This window comes from Lithobates pipiens, unplaced genomic scaffold (assembly GCF_037356315.1).
Source record: "Lithobates pipiens isolate NorthernLeopardFrog02 unplaced genomic scaffold, aLitPip1_a1.2 Scaffold_30, whole genome shotgun sequence".
NCBI classification, from domain to species: domain Eukaryota; kingdom Metazoa; phylum Chordata; class Amphibia; order Anura; family Ranidae; genus Lithobates; species Lithobates pipiens.
In genome coordinates, this window is record NW_027507791.1 from 70,489,655 (window position 1) to 70,508,782 (window position 19,128).

Sequence of the window (19,128 nt, forward strand, 5' to 3'; positions counted from 1 at the left end):
CATGTTGAGTCCATGGAATATTTTATATTTTGCCAAAAGTTGCGGGAATATTACAAACTTTTTTTTTTTTTGCACAAAGTTGTCACTAAATGATATATTGCTCACACATGCTATGGGCATCAGTCAAATTACACCCCAAAATAAATTCTGCTGCTTCTCCCGAGTACGGGGATACCACATGTGGGGGACTTTTTGGGAGCCTAGCCACGTACGGGACCCCGAAAACCAAGCACTGCCTTCCGGATTTAAATATAAAATGCTACCAAAAAAACTGTTAGCGATCGCAGGGATCAGGCCTGACTCTGCGATCGCTGCAGTTATGTGTTTAGTGTTTTGTAAGTGACAGTGATCGATCGATACTGCACTTGGGTGGGCTGGGCAGAGGGGCAAAACGCAGGTGCTAGCAGGTATCTGGGCTGATCCCGCTAACAATGCGTTTTTTTTGGAACCCTGAACTGCTGGGGACGCTAGTATAGATCTGATCAGATATTGATCTGTTCAGATTCTATACCACTACGGGAGGTTTATGCTTTGCGCGTGGGTGTTAGCGGTACTGGCACTAACCTAGCGCTGCCTGGGACGATGCAGACCCTGACCCTAAAACCTAATTGATATCACCCGCCAGGTGATCAGGGGGTTAAACCTTTATTGGGTAATAAATGGTGGGTGCCCTGATGCTATAAAAAGCAAACTAACCAGAGTCACCCGTAACACTTATACGGTGATCAGTGGTGAAAGGGTTAACTAGGGGCAATCAGGGTGTTCAAATTTTTATTAGGTAGTATATGGGGGTCCCTGGCGCTATATAAAAACCTGACGGGGAACCTAAATAACTAACTGGCTAACCAGCGTCACCAGTGACGCTTATACTGTGATCGCTGGTGAAAGGGTTAACTAGGGGCAATCAGGGGGTTAAAACCATTATTGGGTAGTATATCGGGGTACCTAGCGCTATAAAAACCTGGCGGTGAACCTAAAAAAATAACTAGCTACCTAGCGACAGTAGCGACACTGATGCAACGATCAGAAAAATTATCGCTTAGTGACACTGGCAAAAGGGGGTGAAAGGGTTAACTAGGGGCAATCAGGATGTTAAAACCATTATTGGGTAGTATATCGGGGTACCTAGCAATATAAAAACCTGGCGGTGAACCTAAAAAAATAACTAGCTACCTAGCGACAGTAGCGACACTGATGCAACGATCAGAAAAATGATCGCTTAGTGACACTGGCAAAAGGGGGTGAAAGGGTTAACTCTAGGGGCAATCAGGGGGTTAAATCTTTATTGGGGGGTGATAGGGGGCTACCCTGGACCTAACACTAACTGCCCTGACAGTTTTTACTTTTACAACTGACACTGAATGCATTGATCAGTAAAGAAATTATCAATGCAATCAGTGACACTGTGACTGGGGGGGGGGGGGGTTTGTGTACCTATGTGTACCTATGTGTCAGTGTAGTGTTTTGGTGCACTTACTTTTAGTCTTCTCCTCGTAGTCCGGTCAAAAAGACCGCCCCGAGGAGAATGACATCACTTCCTCCTTCCTGTGTAAACAATACACAGTGGGAGGAAGTTCGTCATTGGCCAGGAGCAATCGAGAGAGGGTGGCCAGAAACCAATGGCCATCCCCTCATCACGGATCGCTGCTGGAGGGAAACGGACCGCCGTATCCAGCGGGAAGGGGTCCGATCGGACCCCCCACCCGCTGGAAGGCAGGCACGTACATGTACGTGCTTGTGCCTGCCTGTGCCATTGTAATGACGTACATTGGCAATACGGCGGTCCTTAAGTGGTTAAGGATAGAAAGAGACCACGGCTCAGTGTCTGGACACACAGTAGCAGCTTGGGTGCCCCCATAGCAAGCTGTTTGCTGTGGGGGCACTAGGCAGGAGCCAGAGCACTGAAGGGGGACCTGAGAAAAGGAGGATCTGGGCTGCCCTGTACAAAACAAAATTTCAGAGCAGGTCATTAGATCATGTTTATTAAAAAAAAAAAAAAAAAAAACACACACACACAACACACCACACGAGAATTTAGTATCGCTTTAAGATGCATCAACATGTGGCCAATTCACGGATTATGGGCCTTAGCATGTGTGTAAACAAGGCCTAAGCCATGGCATTGAAAAGGTTCAAATGCAGCTTCCAAGAAAGTGGTTGTAAAACCTTTCATATTGCCAGTGAAGGAACTGGCCTCAGATGATAGAGAGATGAAACAAATCCTCCTACATACGTTACATCTGTCTGTCTGTGGTCTTCTCTTGTCTATATCCATTCAAAGTACAGAATTTATAAAACTTGTCTAAGCGGTCAGAAAAAAGGGAACAGAGATGAAATTGCACTCTGCAGAGCTCAATGAGGAGAGGTCTTAGAGCTGATTGTAGGGAAGAGACACAACCCCCTTCACACAGCATACAGGAACAGAGCTGAGGCTGTCAATTGGCTGGAATCCCCGCCCCAGTCACCTTTTTTCTCTCTTGGTGTCAGGGAAACGCGTCAGAACTAATTCATGCTGATAAAGAAACAAAAAGCAGCAGACAGAAATGGCACTTAGTGCTCTTAAAGAGGAAGTAAACCCCTTCAAACCACTTTGACCTACAGGTAAGCCTAGATTAAGGCTTACCTGTAGGTCCAAGCAATATCTCCTAAACCTATATGGTTTAGGAGATATTTGCCCGAAAATGGGCACCGCTGTCTACGGCGCATGCGCCGTAGACAGCGGCGCGCAGGCGCACTAAATGCGGCAAGTCTAAGAATGGATTTGCCTAATTTGTCGACTCCCGTGCGCATGCGCGGGAGTGACGTCATCGCGGCTTCGCCGAATGGCAGCGGCGGAGCTGCGAGACGCGACTCCCGTGCGCATGCGCGGGAGTGACGTCATCGCGGCTTCGCCGCTGTCATTGGTCGGAGCTGCGAGACGCCACCAGCAAGATGGATGCGGCGGACTACAGGGATCAGCGGCGACTTCGCTGGCTCCTGTGTCAGGTAAGTGACACATAATGAGCTACTATGCGATGCATAGTAGTCCATTATGCTTTACCTTTGCAGGGAAAAAAAGAGGAAGTAAAACTCATCAGGGTTTACTTCCTCTTTAATTGAGACAGGCACACACACTACACAGGGATCCGCTTTGCTCATATTTAATGTCTGAGGTTTACAAACCACTTTAACCACTACAATAGAGGGCACTTACCCTTCCCAGCCCAATTTTCTGCACTCTTGCACTTTCAATGACAATTGCGCGGTCATGCTACACTGTACCCAAATTAAATTTTTATCATTGTTTGCATTTTTTATTTTGGTGGCGTTTATTCATGACTCAGTTTTTTGCCATATAAGCATTATATATATATATATATATATATATATATATATATATATATATATATATATATATATATATATATATATATACATACATATATATACACATACACACACACACACCAATTATTATACACTTAACAGCATTTTTTTTTTTACCAAAAACATGTAGCAGGATAAATTTTGGCTTAAATTTATGACAAAATTTGATTTTATTGGAATTCTTTTAAAATAGAAGAAAAAAAAAAAATATATATATATATATATATATATATATATATATATATATATATATATATATATATATATATATATATATATATATATATATATATATATATATATTTTTTTTTTTTTTTTTTTTTTTCTTCTTCCATTTTAAAAGAATTCCAATAAAATCAAATTTTGTCATAAATTTAAGCCAAAATTTATCCTGCTACATGTTTTTGGTAAAAAAAAATGCTGTTAAGTGTATAATAATTGGTTTGTGTGATCACGGACATGCGTGTGCAGATAATCATTGGGACATGTGATTTTAGTGGGACATATGTGGGGGACAGGTGGTGTTTTTATTATTTGGGGACATGTGTGTTTTACACTAGACTGGTGATCAGCGAGTAAAAAGCTGTAAAAAACAGCTCATACTCACTGATCACCACCTGGCTGCAGCGATCAGCTCTCCTCTCCTCAGCGACGACTTCCGTGTGAGGAGAGGAGAGCCGATTACCTAGCGACCGGCTGTTTGTTTACATCACATGACAGCTGTGATTGGACACGGCCGTCATGTGATCAGGAGAGGCAATCACAGAGCCCTCCTGCCGATCCGAGATGCGCCACGTCCGGGGTGACGCGAGCGCATCGGGATCACGCCGCTGCGCGGGCACGCATTCCCCCTCCTTCTGAAGGACGTTCCTGAACGTCCAGTCAGGAGAGAGCTCCCACCCGGCCGGATATATACATTGGCCTGGTAGGAAGTAGTTAATAACAGCAATACACCACTGAAAAAGATAACACATCTACAACATGCCAACTGAAAGGCAATACATTTGAAAAACTTAAGGCAACGTCTAAAAAAGTACTGCATGGGGTTAAACTGAAAAATGACAAAGTCTGTGTAATTGTAGAAAGTAGGGTGGTTGCAGGAGATAATGATCATAGCCCAGGGCTAGGGAAGGGTTTAAATAAAAAGAACTTTATCACTTCTGTGAAAACCAGATTATCTTGTCTGTGCCTGTGAAGAGTGTGCAAAAAGGAAGGCGCAATCCAAACACAGTAGACTGTTGTGTATCAGATTGATCAATGTAAACTGGTTAGGAACAACAAAAAGCCTCATTGACAATTTAACCAGCTACATAGCATTTCAAATGCAATGCATGTGATTCTCATTACATTATTAGCCGAGAGGTGAATAGTTACGACACAAGATACCATATACATAAGGCAATTTGTTGCCCAGTCCAGCTGATGGGCAGTTTAGGAGAATAAATGAATGCCTTTGTACCTATTCTAAATGATCTCATTCACAAACAAAAAAAAAAAATAATCCAGGATAAATCTTCCTAAATAAATCACTACTGTTCATTAACAAACATGCATGCTTGCCTTCTGCGATATATGCCACAACCCTTCTATGGAAAATCTGTGCAGCAGTCAAACTCGGACTATGGTGTCACATCTAATGTACTAGGCTGACCACAAAAAGTGCTTTAATATGCACGCAGCTGACCCAATTTGTTGTGTATTGCCAATTTAATCAAGATCAAAATGTAGACTTTACATTATGGAGATTAGTCCACAATTGTAAATACAGAGGATTCCAGTAAAGGGTACTGTTAGGCCCCTTTCACACAGGCACCTCCGTTGGATGGACTCTGCTTGCTCAGTGGGGGAATTGCTCCACTGATCCCCGCTGAGCAGGTGGATGACAGGTCCGTCTCCACTCACTGTGTAGCGCAGAGACAGACAAAGTCCCACTCTCTTCTATGGATAGATTGGGCTTTCATCCAATCCGCCAGACAGATGGAAAATAGGACCGCCACCCCTCTGGATTGAAATCAAATAGCGGCGGAGGTCAGCAGACATATCACTGCCGACATCCGCCGATCGATAGGAGTGAATGGAGGGTCCAATCAGGTCCTCCTGAAAAACAAACAGGCAGACCTGATCGGACAGCCTGTGTGAAAGGGGCCTAAAAGCAAATTTCAATGTTTTTTTTGTTTGTTTTAAGAATGTTCTAGACCTCATACACACAGGATGTTTTGCAAACTCTCCTAGAAGCCTTCCCCTCCTGACAAGCAGCAGCAAAAACATCCCGACGCTTGTAAGGTCTCATGCACACTGGACATTTCTATAGATCTTTTTTGGCTTCAGGCATTTTTTTTTCTACAGCCAATAAATGCCCCAGCATGTTATCCTATGTGTCCATGCACACATAGGCTATCAGCGTTTTTTTTGGCAGGGGCATTTTCTGCCTGGAAGAAGAAAAAAAAAAAAAAAAAAAAAAAAAAAACACCACAACACAGAACTACAGCGCATTTAACAGCATTTTTTGAGCCATAAGCTTTTGTAGAAGTATAGTTTTGCTAAAGAGAATAAAAAACAAAACAAAAACACAACTACTGCAAAACTCATTCAACAGCTACAGCTTACATTACTGCCGTTTTTATAACATCCAGTGTGCATGAGGCCTAAAAAGCGTCTAAAGCTTTTAGGCAGCTTTACATGCATCAAGAGCTTGGGCATTCAATTATTTATTCTGGCCACTGAAATTAATTAATGCTCAAGAGCACCTAGGATTTAGGCACATTTAGCATTTTTTCTGCCAAAACAATGCTGCTCCTGGGAACACTGGCAGTGTTTTTTTTTTTTTTCCTGCCACTATACACTGCTAAAAGCCATGGTGTGCATGGACACAATCTAAAAAAAAAAAAAAATAAAAAAAATAAATAAATAAAAAATGCCGATACCCCTAAAAGCAGCTGCAAAAGTGTCCGGTGTGCATGAGGCGTAAATTGTTAAAGCGATTGTTTTAAACTTCAATGATGAGGAAGTTTGAAGGAGCAGGTGAATGTGGTTTTCGTTTGGGGAAAGTCATTCACTTCAAAATCAACTTTTTAACAGCAAACCTTTAAGTAATTTCATGTCATGTAATGTACAGGTGAGAATTTTTGAATCATCCGCTGGTGTATGGCCAGTTTTAATGCTACAGCACTGAAAGACAAATTGTAGGGCTGCAACTAACAATTATTTTCATAACAGATTAGTTGTCCAATTGTTTCGGATAGTAGGACTGGGGGAGGAAAAAAATAAATCGATTTGACCTCTCAACTCCATTCAAGATTTAAATAGATTCAAAATTTCGATTTGATATTTCAGCAAATCGACTTTTTTCTGGGTTTTTTCCTCACCAGGACCAGCTCTAAGGCGAGGCAGCGTCAATCCAAATAAAATGTATTGCTACATACACTAGCAGTGTAAGAACAGTGCAAATTCCAATGCGTGTGGTGTATAATTTTGTTAATATGTAAAGTTTAAAAAAAATAAATAAAAATCCAATTACTTCTTAAAAATTTATATGCAGTGGTAAATATAAATAACTATATGGTTAGGAAGCAAAATCTCTAATCCACTCTGAGAAGGACAGACAGAAGAGATATACTGTATACACTATGAAAAGATTGAATCTGATAAATATCAGACATCACATTTTTTTAAAGAAGAAGAAGAAGAAAAGAAAAAAAAAAAAAAAAAAAAAAAAAAGACTCTTTTTCCGTTTTCAGACAGAACTGTAATATTATGACAGACTCCCTTGTCATAGACAGGTGGCTAAGCTACCTGCTCCTACTGCAACTTATGCTGGTCATACAAAAACAATGTCTTCCTTCAAAGAATTTTGTCTTTTAAGAACGTTTGTTCAATTTTCTAATCGTTAGAGGGGTTAAATTGACGTTCATTTTGGACCATAGTGACGGGACCGCATTGGTACTTGTATTCGGTCTTAAAAAAAAAAAAAAAAAAAGCGGTATCGGTGAAACCCTAGTATAGAGTTTCCCTATAGCGAGTTAAAAAACTTCTGCCTTTACAAATCACTCACTTCATGCCCAGAACTACATGTCCCATGAGCCATTGCTGCTCACACACTTACTAAATCTTGATGTGTAAACACATAATGCATTCTGTATGCAGGCCAACTAATTGAATGACCGATTAATAGATTATGAAAATAGTTGACAACTAGGGCTGAAACAACTAATTGATTTAATCGACAACTAATCGATTATGAGATTAATCGATTACTATTTTCATAATCAATTAATTGGCCAGCCGATTAGTTGGCCTGCTTACAGAATGCATTATTTGTTTACATATCAAGAAATACAGTGCAGCACACATACAGCTCAGTACATCATCCATACATGTCAGTAACTTGTGAATGTGTGAGGAGCAATGCCTCATGGGACATGTAGTCCTGGGCAGGAAGCGAGTGGTTCTAAAGGTAGAATTTTCCTTTACCTTGCTATTGGGGCACTGTAGAAACAGATAAAAATCAGACTGCATAGGTGTGTACCAAGCCTTATGCTGGCCACACGGATCAATTTTCAGATGAGAATATTCATATGAAAAATCTTTGTACATTTGCTGAATGAAACAATGTTGTTTGAAATTTTCACTTGCTTTTAACATTCCGTTTAAAAACTAATGTAATTTCTGAACGAAAACCACACTGTCTGACAATTTATTTCTAAATTTTCCTGTCACCATCATTGAAAATGAACGTCGATTTGACCCCACTTAGGCCTCATGCACACGAGACGCAGTTAAACGCGTGTTAAGATACAGTTGGACACTTTTTTCAACTGCCCCTGAACTTATTCAATGTTATCCTATGTGTCCGTGCACACAGTCTCGTTTTTTGCCGTTTTTATGTAGTTGCGTTTAACCTCGTTTTTCCAGAAGCAAAAAAAAAAAAAAAAAGTGTTCAGATGCAAAAATTTCCACGTTTCAGATGCAAAAACGCGTCTAAACACGTCGCCCGCGTTTATATGCGTTTTTAAAGGAACCCAATTTTTGGACCCGAAAACTCAGAAATATGATCTGAGAATTACATTTTGTGACCCGAATTTGGGGGCCCATATCTTGGGGGCCACTTATTGCCAGGAACCCCAAATTTGGTATGCAGACACTGTGGATCTAGCACTACAACATATCCTATCATCAAGTGACCCCGAGATAGGGGGCCCCAAAGTCGGGTCGCAAAATGTCATGCACTTTTCTGCATCAGAGATACATGGCCTCAAAGTCAACTGTGACCATCTGCGGCAATGTAATTTGGTCATTAGCGTTGGGCGTTATGGTAAGTGGTTATCCGTTAGGGTTATTGTTTAGGATTAAGGGTTGGATTAGGGTTAGGGTTGTTTAGGGTTAGGGTTAGCTGTTAGGGGTAGGGTTAGTGTTAGGGTTAGTGGATCAAATGTGACAATGGACATCCGGCTAAAATTAAAAAACTTGTCGGGGTAGGTACGCAGCTGCACATACATGTTTGTGAAATATCCAACGGACATTTGCTGTCCCATCAACGGATGGGTCCAATATCGACGAGCTCCGATTCTGGACCCCTCACGAAATTTGCGACAACGTTGCTGTCTCATCAAGAGCAACATCAGGAGCATTTCCTGACATATATTCAATATGGGATCCATTTCAAAATATATACCACAGAAAGAGAGGCAAATGCAAGTGTACAACTGCTCTCTATGCTGCTTCTGCTCACTCTGATCAAAATAGCAGAAATAGTTAAAAAAAACATGCTTTGAGAGCTTGGGGAGGGTCTACATGATGTTATCTTTCTAAACGCTTATAAACGCAAACGCATCTAAACGCGGCATGCAAACGCGGCAAAACGCGCATTTCTAAACGTGCGTTTCAGCTTTTTTTGAGCAGAGTTTTCAGCTGCGTCTCGTGTGCATGAGGCCTAACGATTCGAAAATCAAAACGAACGTTCTTAAAATGATGGGTTTTATTTTTTTGAAGGAAGACATTGTTTTTGTATGGCCAGCATATAATATATTGCCTTTTTTTGAAACTTTACATAGTAACTAAATTATATATCACACTTTATAGGTTATGAACCAAAACAATCAGCCAACTAATCGATTATGAAAATAATCATTAGTTGCAGCCCTACCGACAACTATTTTCATAATCGATTAGTTGTCAATTCGTTGTTTCCGCCCTAGACAATTGCGCACTTACAACCTTGTGATGAGTTTGGTAAACGCCCTTTTTCTGATCCAGGAGGACTGCGCACCCTTGTATACAAATTCAGCTCCATAGACATGATGTGATCAGTTTTAGATTAGAGGAAGTCAAGTGATCTGCACAAAGCCCTGACCTTAACCCTACTGAACACCTTTGGGGTGAATAGGAATGCAGGACGCAAGCCAAGACAGGTCTTCTCGTTCAATACAGTACCTGATTTCAGAGGCCGAGTTTGCCGCAAAAGGAGGGAGAGCGGGGCAACTCCATATCAATAGCTTTGGAATGGGATGTCCAGCAAGCTCACATAGGTGTGATGGTCAGATGCTCACAAATCTTTGGTCAAATGTGAGCTTAAGCTTCTTGAGGGGTTTTGGACTTTTATGCCCTGTACACATGGTCAGATTTTCAGATGGAAAAAGTGCGATCTGATTTTGTTGTCGGAAATTCAGATCGTGTGGGCTCCATCTGACTTTTTCCCCCCATCAGAATTTTCGACACACAAAGTTTGAGAGCTGGATCTAAAATTTTCCGACAACAAAATCCAATCGTTTAAATTCCGACGCACAAAGTGCCACGCATGCTCAGAATGAATCAAGAGACGAAAGCTATTGGCTGCTGGCCTGTTTATAGTCCTGACGTACGTGTTCTACGTCACCTCGTTCTGAACGATCAAATTTTCCAACAACTTTGTGTGCGACCGTGTTTATGCAAGACAAGTTTGGCCCAAATTCCGTCTGAAAAAAATTTGACGGATTTTGTTGTCGGAATATCCGACCACGTGTACAGGGCATTAGATCTACATCTGTATAAATCTTTTTGTGCGACTTTAGGCTTGAGCCCCTTTTGCTTTCCACTCCTAAATATGTGATCTAGCCCAAATAGGAAGAAAGATCAAACTGAGTGATATGGGGAAGGGTGGCAACCTGTGGGGAAGGGTGCCAGTCTCTCAGCTCCCCATCTACATCCTTTTGAAAGATTCTTTCCGTTTAGCAAATATAAAGAAAATATACACAATCCCATAACTGCATATAGCCTACACTAAAAATTCACAAAGGAAAATCTGCCAAAAGGAGGTCTATAGAACTATAAAGGGTTTGTTCCCACTCATGCGGGGGAGCAGTAAAAATAGGTAGTTGGGCCATGATTTTATTGCTCCCAGGTGCAGACTGACAACTCATGGGGCCCCCAGGCAATCAGATTATGGGGCCACACAGTAGATACAATCACACAGTATACACAGACATGTTTCTATTGGCTGAGAAGGTACTGGAGAGGTGGGGCAGCTATAATCTCAGAATTTTTAGACCCAAAAGGATGTCAGTAAGGGACATTTCAGAGACAGATGTAAAAAAAAAAAAAAAAAAAAAAAAAAAAATCTTTTTACATACCGTCACTGGTTTTACCGAGTCTGGCAACCCTGATGGGGCCCCCTAGTGGCATGGGGCTCTCGGGCAGTGCCGAGTGGCCCACTGGTCAGTCCGCCCCCGATTGCTCCCCTTAACCTTACACAGTGGCTGGAGGCGGATGCACAAAATGCTGTGACAAAAATTGTACCCCCATTGCGTTTAGCAGGCAGTACTTTCGTGGGGGAAAAAAAAGGCAAATAAAAATATAGCATATTATATTTGCGACACATGCCATAATGTAATTGAAAGTTATTCATTTAAATTTACTCTTCAATCAGCAGCACTGTCATTTTCTGTAAACATGGAGGTGTTCTGTACAAAGAATGTTTACAGAATGCCCCCCAGAAACATTTTCTGCATCATTGTCTACACTAAGATACAATTCAGATATCAGGCAACGCCTATGACAAAATGTCATTTTTGGTGAGATACACAGAGGGATTTCTTCAGAATAACAAAAAGGTAGGACTCTGCAACAAAGTTTGTGAAAATCCTTGTATGTACATAGATCAGTGTTTCTCAAGGCGCCTCAAAACATGACCTGTTGGGACGCCTTGAGGACTGGAGTTGAGAAACACTGACATATATCACCCAGCGGGGGGATGATGAAGTTAGGCCCCTTTCACACTCGTGCGACTTGTCCTGCAACTTGGGACTGCAAAATCGCCTGACAAGACGTACCCATGATTTCCAATGAGTAGCGTTCATATTGGTGAGACTTCAAAAGTAGTCCCTGCACTACTTTGGTCCAACTTTGATGCAACTTGAGGTGCCTAGACCTCCAGATTACACAGGCATTGCTTCAAGTCGCAAGCACAAACATACAAGTGTGAAAGGGGCCTTACTCTTTAAGCTGGTAGACAGGAGGCAACAAATCACCTCCCAGTCACCTGTCAACTGCCTTCAAAAATAAATAAAATAAAAAATGATCCACTAATTAATCACTTTTCAGAGAGTGGCCAAGTCTGCCACAAATGTAAGCATGCCTTAGTACTGAACAACAAACAGATCAGGTGTTAATGGAAAAAAAATACAAAATATTGACATTATTATATTTAAGTTATTAGTAAACAAAATGATCTAAATATTGACAATTCACATTGATGCTTTAAGTAAACAAAACATCTCACTGATGATAATTCCACATGACGTGTCTGGCAGGCATTCCTCCTGCAAAATGCATTCATTGCAGTCAATGTGACCGCATTGCAACCGCATGCCAAGTGGTTGCAGCACAGTACTGCAATGTAAGGTCCCCCTTGGGATTCCCTCCTGAACACCTGCAGACCTCCGTCTACCTTCCTCTGAAAAGTGATCCACTGCAGATTGCAGTAAACTACACCGCCGCCTTTTATGCGGTACATGAACCTCTTATGCTGGAAATGGCAATTTCAACCACTTAATTCCAGAACTCTTTAAAAGATTTAAGATAGCCTCCTACTTACACAAATTAGAAAACAAATGGCAAGTAGATGACCTCACTTATTTTACCATCAAAAAAAATAAATAAATAAATAAATAAATAAATAAATGTATGGATAATGCGTGTGGCCAGTATTCTGGTCTTCGTGTGGACTGTTACCACTACACCAGCCAAGAGTAAAGGTCACCCACCTGTTCTAGAACTATGCTTCCATCCATCATTTTGCAGTTCTGTACAGGAAATGGGTTTATCGGGGTTAATGCTTTGTTTGTAAACACTGCGTTTTGTACATAAATGTAGTGTATACACTTGAGAAGCCTTTCACCTGTTAGTCCCACTACAGAGACCAGTGCTGCAGGAATTTTGAAGCAACACAAATGGATCTCAATACATCCAAAAGAAATACAAAGCAACTTGCAGACTGTCATTCACATTACAGTTAAATAGAACATACAAACCTGCATTAACGCATCCAAACACAGAAGAAACCATCTCCATGAGCACACAAAATATTGTAGGCTGCAATAACTGCATAGGGAAAATCAATTTGTAAGGAGTCCTGTCTCCTTTGCTGTGGGTCGGACTAGAATGGGACAGACGTTGCCTTTCAGTTTATAAAGTTACATAGTAGGCGAGGTTGAAAAAAAAGACACAAGTCCAACCTATGTGTGTGATTATATGTCAGTAGTATATTGTATCCCTGTATGTTTTGGTCATTCAGGTGCTTTTCTAATATTAAAAAAATAAAAAATAAAAATAAAAAACACAACTATCGATGCTCCCTGCTGAGACCACCGCCTGTGGAAGGAAATTCCACATCCTTGCCGCTCTTACAGTAAAGAACCTCTACGTAGTTTAAAGGCTAAACTTCTTTTCTTTAATGAGTGGTCACGTGTCTTGTTAAATGCCCTTCCACAAAAAGTTTTATCCCCATTGAAATCATATCCCCTCTGAAGCATCTATTCTCCAGAGAGAATAAGTTCAGTGCTCGCAACCTTTCCTCATACCTAATATCCTCCAGACCCTTTATTAGCCCTTCTCTGTACTCTCTCCATTTCCAGTACATCCTTCCTGATGACTGGTGCCCAGAACTGGAAAGCATACTCCAGGTGGGGTCTGACCACAGTCTTGTATAGCAGCACAATTATTTTATCTCTGGAGTTGATCCCCTTTTTAATGCATGCCAATATTCTGCTTGCTTTGTTAGCAGCAGCTTGGCATGGCATGACATTGCTGAGCCTATCATCTACTAGGACCCCCAGGTCCTTTTCCATCCTAGATTCCCCCAGAGGTTCTCCCCCACTGTATAGATTGCATTCATATTTTTGATACCCAAATACATTATTTTATATTGAACCTCATTTGCCATGTAGTTGCCCACCCCATTAATTTGTTCAGATCTTTTTGCAAGGTTTCCACATCCTGCAGAGAAGTTTTTGCCCTGCTTTGTATGCTGTATGTTCCTTCCTCCAGGTCGTTCATGAACAGATTAAATAGGATTGGTCCCAGCACAGAACCCTGGGGGACTCCACTACCCACCCCTGACCATTCCGAGTACACCCCATTTATCACCACCCTCTGAACTCACCCCTGTAGCCAGTTTTCAATCCATGTAATCACCCTATGGTCCATGCCAACAGACCTTATTTTGTACAGTAAACATTTATGGGGAACTGTGTCAAATGCTTTTGCAAGATCCAGATACACCACATCTATGGGCCTTCCTTTATCTAGATGGCAACTCACCTCCTCATAGAAGGTTAATAGATTGGTTTGGCAAGGAAGATTCTTCATGAATCCATGCTGATTACCGCTAATGATACCATTCTCATTGCTAAAATCTTGTATAAAGTCCCTTATCCCCTCCAAGAGCTTGATACTATTGATGTTAGGCTAACTGGTCTGTAATTCCCAGGGATGTTTTTTGGTCCCTTTTTAAATATTAGTGCTACATTGGCTTTTCTCTAATCAGCTGGTACCATTCCAGTCAGTAGACTGAGTAAAAATTAGGAACAATGGTCTGGCAACTACTTGACTGAGTTCCCCAAGTACCCTTGCATGCAAGCCATCTGGTCCTGGTGATTTATTAATGGCTAAGTATTCTAATTCTGTTCTCCGTTAACCATGGAGGTGCTTCCTGTGATGTGTCAGGAGGATAAACACTACAGTTTTGGTTATTGAAGCTCCCCCCCCCCCATTCAGTTTTCGCATTTTGACCTTTAACCTACAGGCGGCAGCATGAACACAGACTTGCCTACCCACTTACTTCAGGCTACCACCGATCTGTCATGTTTAGGGCTGAAAAAAAAAAAGTTGCGGGCCTTTCCATTTTTAGAAGTAAGCAGATGCACATTCACCTGCCCAAAGACTTACATAGGGCTTTCAATCAGCTCTGCCAAAAAAATAAACTGACAGACCTGATTTGAAAGCCATATGAAAAGGACCACAAATATATAAAGTGGAACCAAACCCACCATGGCTGGTGTCATAACAGATCATATGTGCAGCACCATGGCAACTGCAGATCAAACTGAAGCCAAGATGGCAGCTTCCTTGGCTGTAAAGGATAGGAGGGTTTAGTTCCATTTTATTTAATATTTTGGGAGTCACAAGTAAAAAACGATGATGTGTAGGTAACTGCAGTCACCATTAATAATCACAATATTAAATTTACCGATTTACAGAAAAAATGAGGATGAGCATGGGAATTGGGGGGGGGGGGGGATGTGGGTACGTGCAAGGATGGGGATGGGTGATGGTGAGGATGGAAATGGGAACAGGTGAGGATGGAGATGGGAATAGAAACTGGTGGGAGTGAGGATGGGAAAAGAAATAAAAACAGTGTTAAACCAGACTTTAAACGTGGACACAGATCTAAAAATGGCACCTTCAGTCCCGATATACAGTTCAGGAATGGTTCACTATGGCCACCGAAAAAGGATAAGTGAAGACCGGATAGAAAGATCACTTCTTGCATCCGGATAAATCTCTGCTCAGCATTCATCCCATACACAGTCCTCTCCACTCACATACCTAGCAGGGCCCATCACCAGTAGGACCACTCTCTTGTACATGGCACTCTGGCTCTGTACAGCTCTATAGATCAGAATTCAATGTCAGATCAGTTACAGCCCATGAGATCCAAATTCATTGCTGTACAATCAATCCCATATCTTCCAAATACATACAATCCCTTTGCCGTGCGCAGTCCCTGCCAATACAATCCCTTTCCCGTGCGCAGTCCCTGCCAATACAATCCCTTTCCCCGTGCGCAGTCCCTGCCAATACAATCCCTTTCCCCGTGCGCAGTCCCTGCCAATACAATCCCTTTCCCCGTGCGCAGTCCCTGCCAATACAATCCCTTTCCCCGTGCGCAGTCCCTGCCAATACAATCCCTTTCCCCGTGCGCAGTCCCTGCCAATACAATCCCTTTCCCCGTGCGCAGTCCCTGCCAATACAATCCCTTTCCCCGTGCGCAGTCCCTGCCAATACAATCCCTTTCCCCGTGCGCAGTCCCTGCCAATACAATCCCTTTCCCCGTGCGCAGTCCCTGCCAATACAATCCCTTTCCCCGTGCGCAGTCCCTGCCAATACAATCCCTTTCCCCGTGCGCAGTCCCTGCCAATACAATCCCTTTCCCCGTGCGCAGTCCCTGCCAATACAATCCCTTTCCCCGTGCGCAGTCCCTGCCAATACAATCCCTTTCCCCGTGCGCAGTCCCTGCCAATACAATCCCTTTCCCCGTGCGCAGTCCCTGCCAATACAATCCCTTTCCCCGTGCGCAGTCCCTGCCAATACAATCCCTTTCCCCGTGCGCAGTCCCTGCCAATACAATCCCTTTCCCCGTGCGCAGTCCCTGCCAATACAATCCCTTTCCCCGTGCGCAGTCCCTGCCAATACAATCCCTTTCCCCGTGCGCAGTCCCTGCCAATACAATCCCTTTCCCCGTGCGCAGTCCCTGCCAATACAATCCCTTTCCCCGTGCGCAGTCCCTGCCAATACAATCCCTTTCCCCGTGCGCAGTCCCTGCCAATACAATCCCTTTCCCCGTGCGCAGTCCCTGCCAATACAATCCCTTTCCCCGTGCGCAGTCCCTGCCAATACAATCCCTTTCCCCGTGCGCAGTCCCTGCCAATACAATCCCTTTCCCCGTGCGCAGTCCCTGCCAATACAATCCCTTTCCCCGTGCGCAGTCCCTGCCAATACAATCCCTTTCCCCGTGCGCAGTCCCTGCCAATACAATCCCTTTCCCCGTGCGCAGTCCCTGCCAATACAATCCCTTTCCCCGTGCGCAGTCCCTGCCAATACAATCCCTTTCCCCGTGCGCAGTCCCTGCCAATACAATCCCTTTCCCCGTGCGCAGTCCCTGCCAATACAATCCCTTTCCCCGTGCGCAGTCCCTGCCAATACAATCCCTTTCCCCGTGCGCAGTCCCTGCCAATACAATCCCTTTCCCCGTGCGCAGTCCCTGCCAATACAATCCCTTTCCCCGTGCGCAGTCCCTGCCAATACAATCCCTTTCCCCGTGCGCAGTCCCTGCCAATACAATCCCTTTCCCCGTGCGCAGTCCCTGCCAATACAATCCCTTTCCCCGTGCGCAGTCCCTGCCAATACAATCCCTTTCCCCGTGCGCAGTCCCTGCCAATACAATCCCTTTCCCCGTGCGCAGTCCCTGCCAATACAATCCCTTTCCCCGTGCGCAGTCCCTGCCAATACAATCCCTTTCCCCGTGCGCAGTCCCTGCCAATACAATCCCTTTCCCCGTGCGCAGTCCCTGCCAATACAATCCCTTTCCCCGTGCGCAGTCCCTGCCAATACAATCCCTTTCCCCGTGCGCAGTCCCTGCCAATACAATCCCTTTCCCCGTGCGCAGTCCCTGCCAATACAATCCCTTTCCCCGTGCGCAGTCCCTGCCAATACAATCCCTTTCCCCGTGCGCAGTCCCTGCCAATACAATCCCTTTCCCCGTGCGCAGTCCCTGCCAATACAATCCCTTTCCCCGTGCGCAGTCCCTGCCAATACAATCCCTTTCCCCGTGCGCAGTCCCTGCCAATACAATCCCTTTCCCCGTGCGCAGTCCCTGCCAATACAATCCCTTCCCGTGCGCAGTCCCTGCCAATACAATCCCTTCCCGTGCGCAGTCCCTGCCAATACAATCCCTTTCCCGTGCGCAGTCCCTGCCAATACAATCCCTTTCCCGTGCGCAGTCCCTGCCAATACAATCCCTTTCCCGTGCGCAGTCCCTGCCAATACAATCCCTTTCCCGTGCGCAGTCCCTGCCAATACAATCCCTTTCCCGTGCGCAGTCCCTGCCAATACAATCCCTTCCCCGTGCGCAGTCCCTGCCAATACAATCCCTTCCCCGTGCGCAGTCCCTGCCAATACAATCCCTTCCCCGTGCGCAGTCCCTGCCAATACAATCCCTTCCCCGTGCGCAGTCCCTGCCAATACAATCCCTTCCCCGTGCGCAGTCCCTGCCAATACAATCCCTTCCCCGTGCGCAGTCCCTGCCAATACAATCCCTTCCCCGTGCGCAGTCCCTGCCAATACAATCCCTTCCCCGTGCGCAGTCCCTGCCAATACAATCCCTTCCCCGTGCGCAGTCCCTGCCAATACAATCCCTTCCCCGTGCGCAGTCCCTGCCAATACAATCCCTTCCCCGTGCGCAGTCCCTGCCAATACAATCCCTTCCCCGTGCGCAGTCCCTGCCAATACAATCCCTTTCCCGTGCGCAGTCCCTGCCAATACAATCCCTTCCCCGTGCGCAGTCCCTGCCAATACAATCCCTTCCCCGTGCGCAGTCCCTGCCAATACAATCCCTTTCCGTGTGCAGTCCCTGCCAATACAATCCCTTTCCGTGTGCAGTCCCTACCAATACAATCCCTTTCCGTGCGCAGTCCCTACCAATACAATCCCTTTCCGTGTGCAGTCCCTACCAATACAATGCCTGTTTACATTCCCTACCAATACAGAATCTCTTCCAATACAATCCCTTCCTATAGCGTCCATCCGGCACTCCTCCTTGCAGTGGGAAGACAATACAATATGAATGGAGAGGAGGATGAAAAGAAGGCAGTAGTTGCCCATTGTGTCTGGAGACCACTGACTGCAGATCAATGGAGGGGGATCCAGCTAGCCAGCGAGCTGCTTTTCTCAATGGAACATCCTCCATGTCCCCTCCACATCCTCCATGCACTGAATATTAGTAGTCACCCCACACAGCTGTCACGCCCATAAGCTGCTTGAGTGTCTCCCCACCATCCCTTGCAGTGTGTACTGTCCGTGTTCCCCAGAACAGGGAGGGTCTCACCTGACCATGCCGGGTCCCTCATGAATCCTACCCGAGCTCCTCATACACGGAGATTTATTTGAACTGTCTCTGCGTGCTGCAGACTGCAGGTGACATCATCCCCCTCCGGTGTGATAGGACACCGCTGGAGCTGTCTGTCTGTGCGCAGGGGCAGCTGATAAGGCGCAAGTACTGCTGGGAGATGTAGTCTTTGTTGGAACCGGCCTGTGCAGGAAGAGGGGAGGGAAGAACTACATCCCCCACACTGCCCCGCGGTGTGCGGCGCTTATCTATGGGCAGAGAATGGAGCTTCCCATCCGACAATAGGGGGAGGAAGACGGTGCTACATCAAAGGACGGCGTACTCGCATGACACCTAGTGGACGCTAATCGCATTGCGCCGTTTTTTTGCACAGTACAAGTCAAACA

General features: G+C 44.4%; 1 protein-coding gene across 3 annotated transcripts in view; it reads right to left on the minus strand.

The window, feature by feature from the left end:
- DAAM1 (dishevelled associated activator of morphogenesis 1) overlaps positions 1-18,886 on the minus strand; it is a 295,770-nt gene extending 276,884 nt beyond the window's left edge. For 2 of the 3 annotated variants that reach the window (XM_077464407.1, XM_077464402.1), the window contains exon 1: positions 18,722-18,886. The gene's annotated coding sequence lies outside the window, so the exon portion shown is untranslated. The remainder of the gene's footprint in view (positions 1-18,721) is intronic. The other variant, XM_077464406.1, reaches the window with a different exon arrangement.
- Between the last annotated feature and the right edge of the window lie 242 nt (positions 18,887-19,128).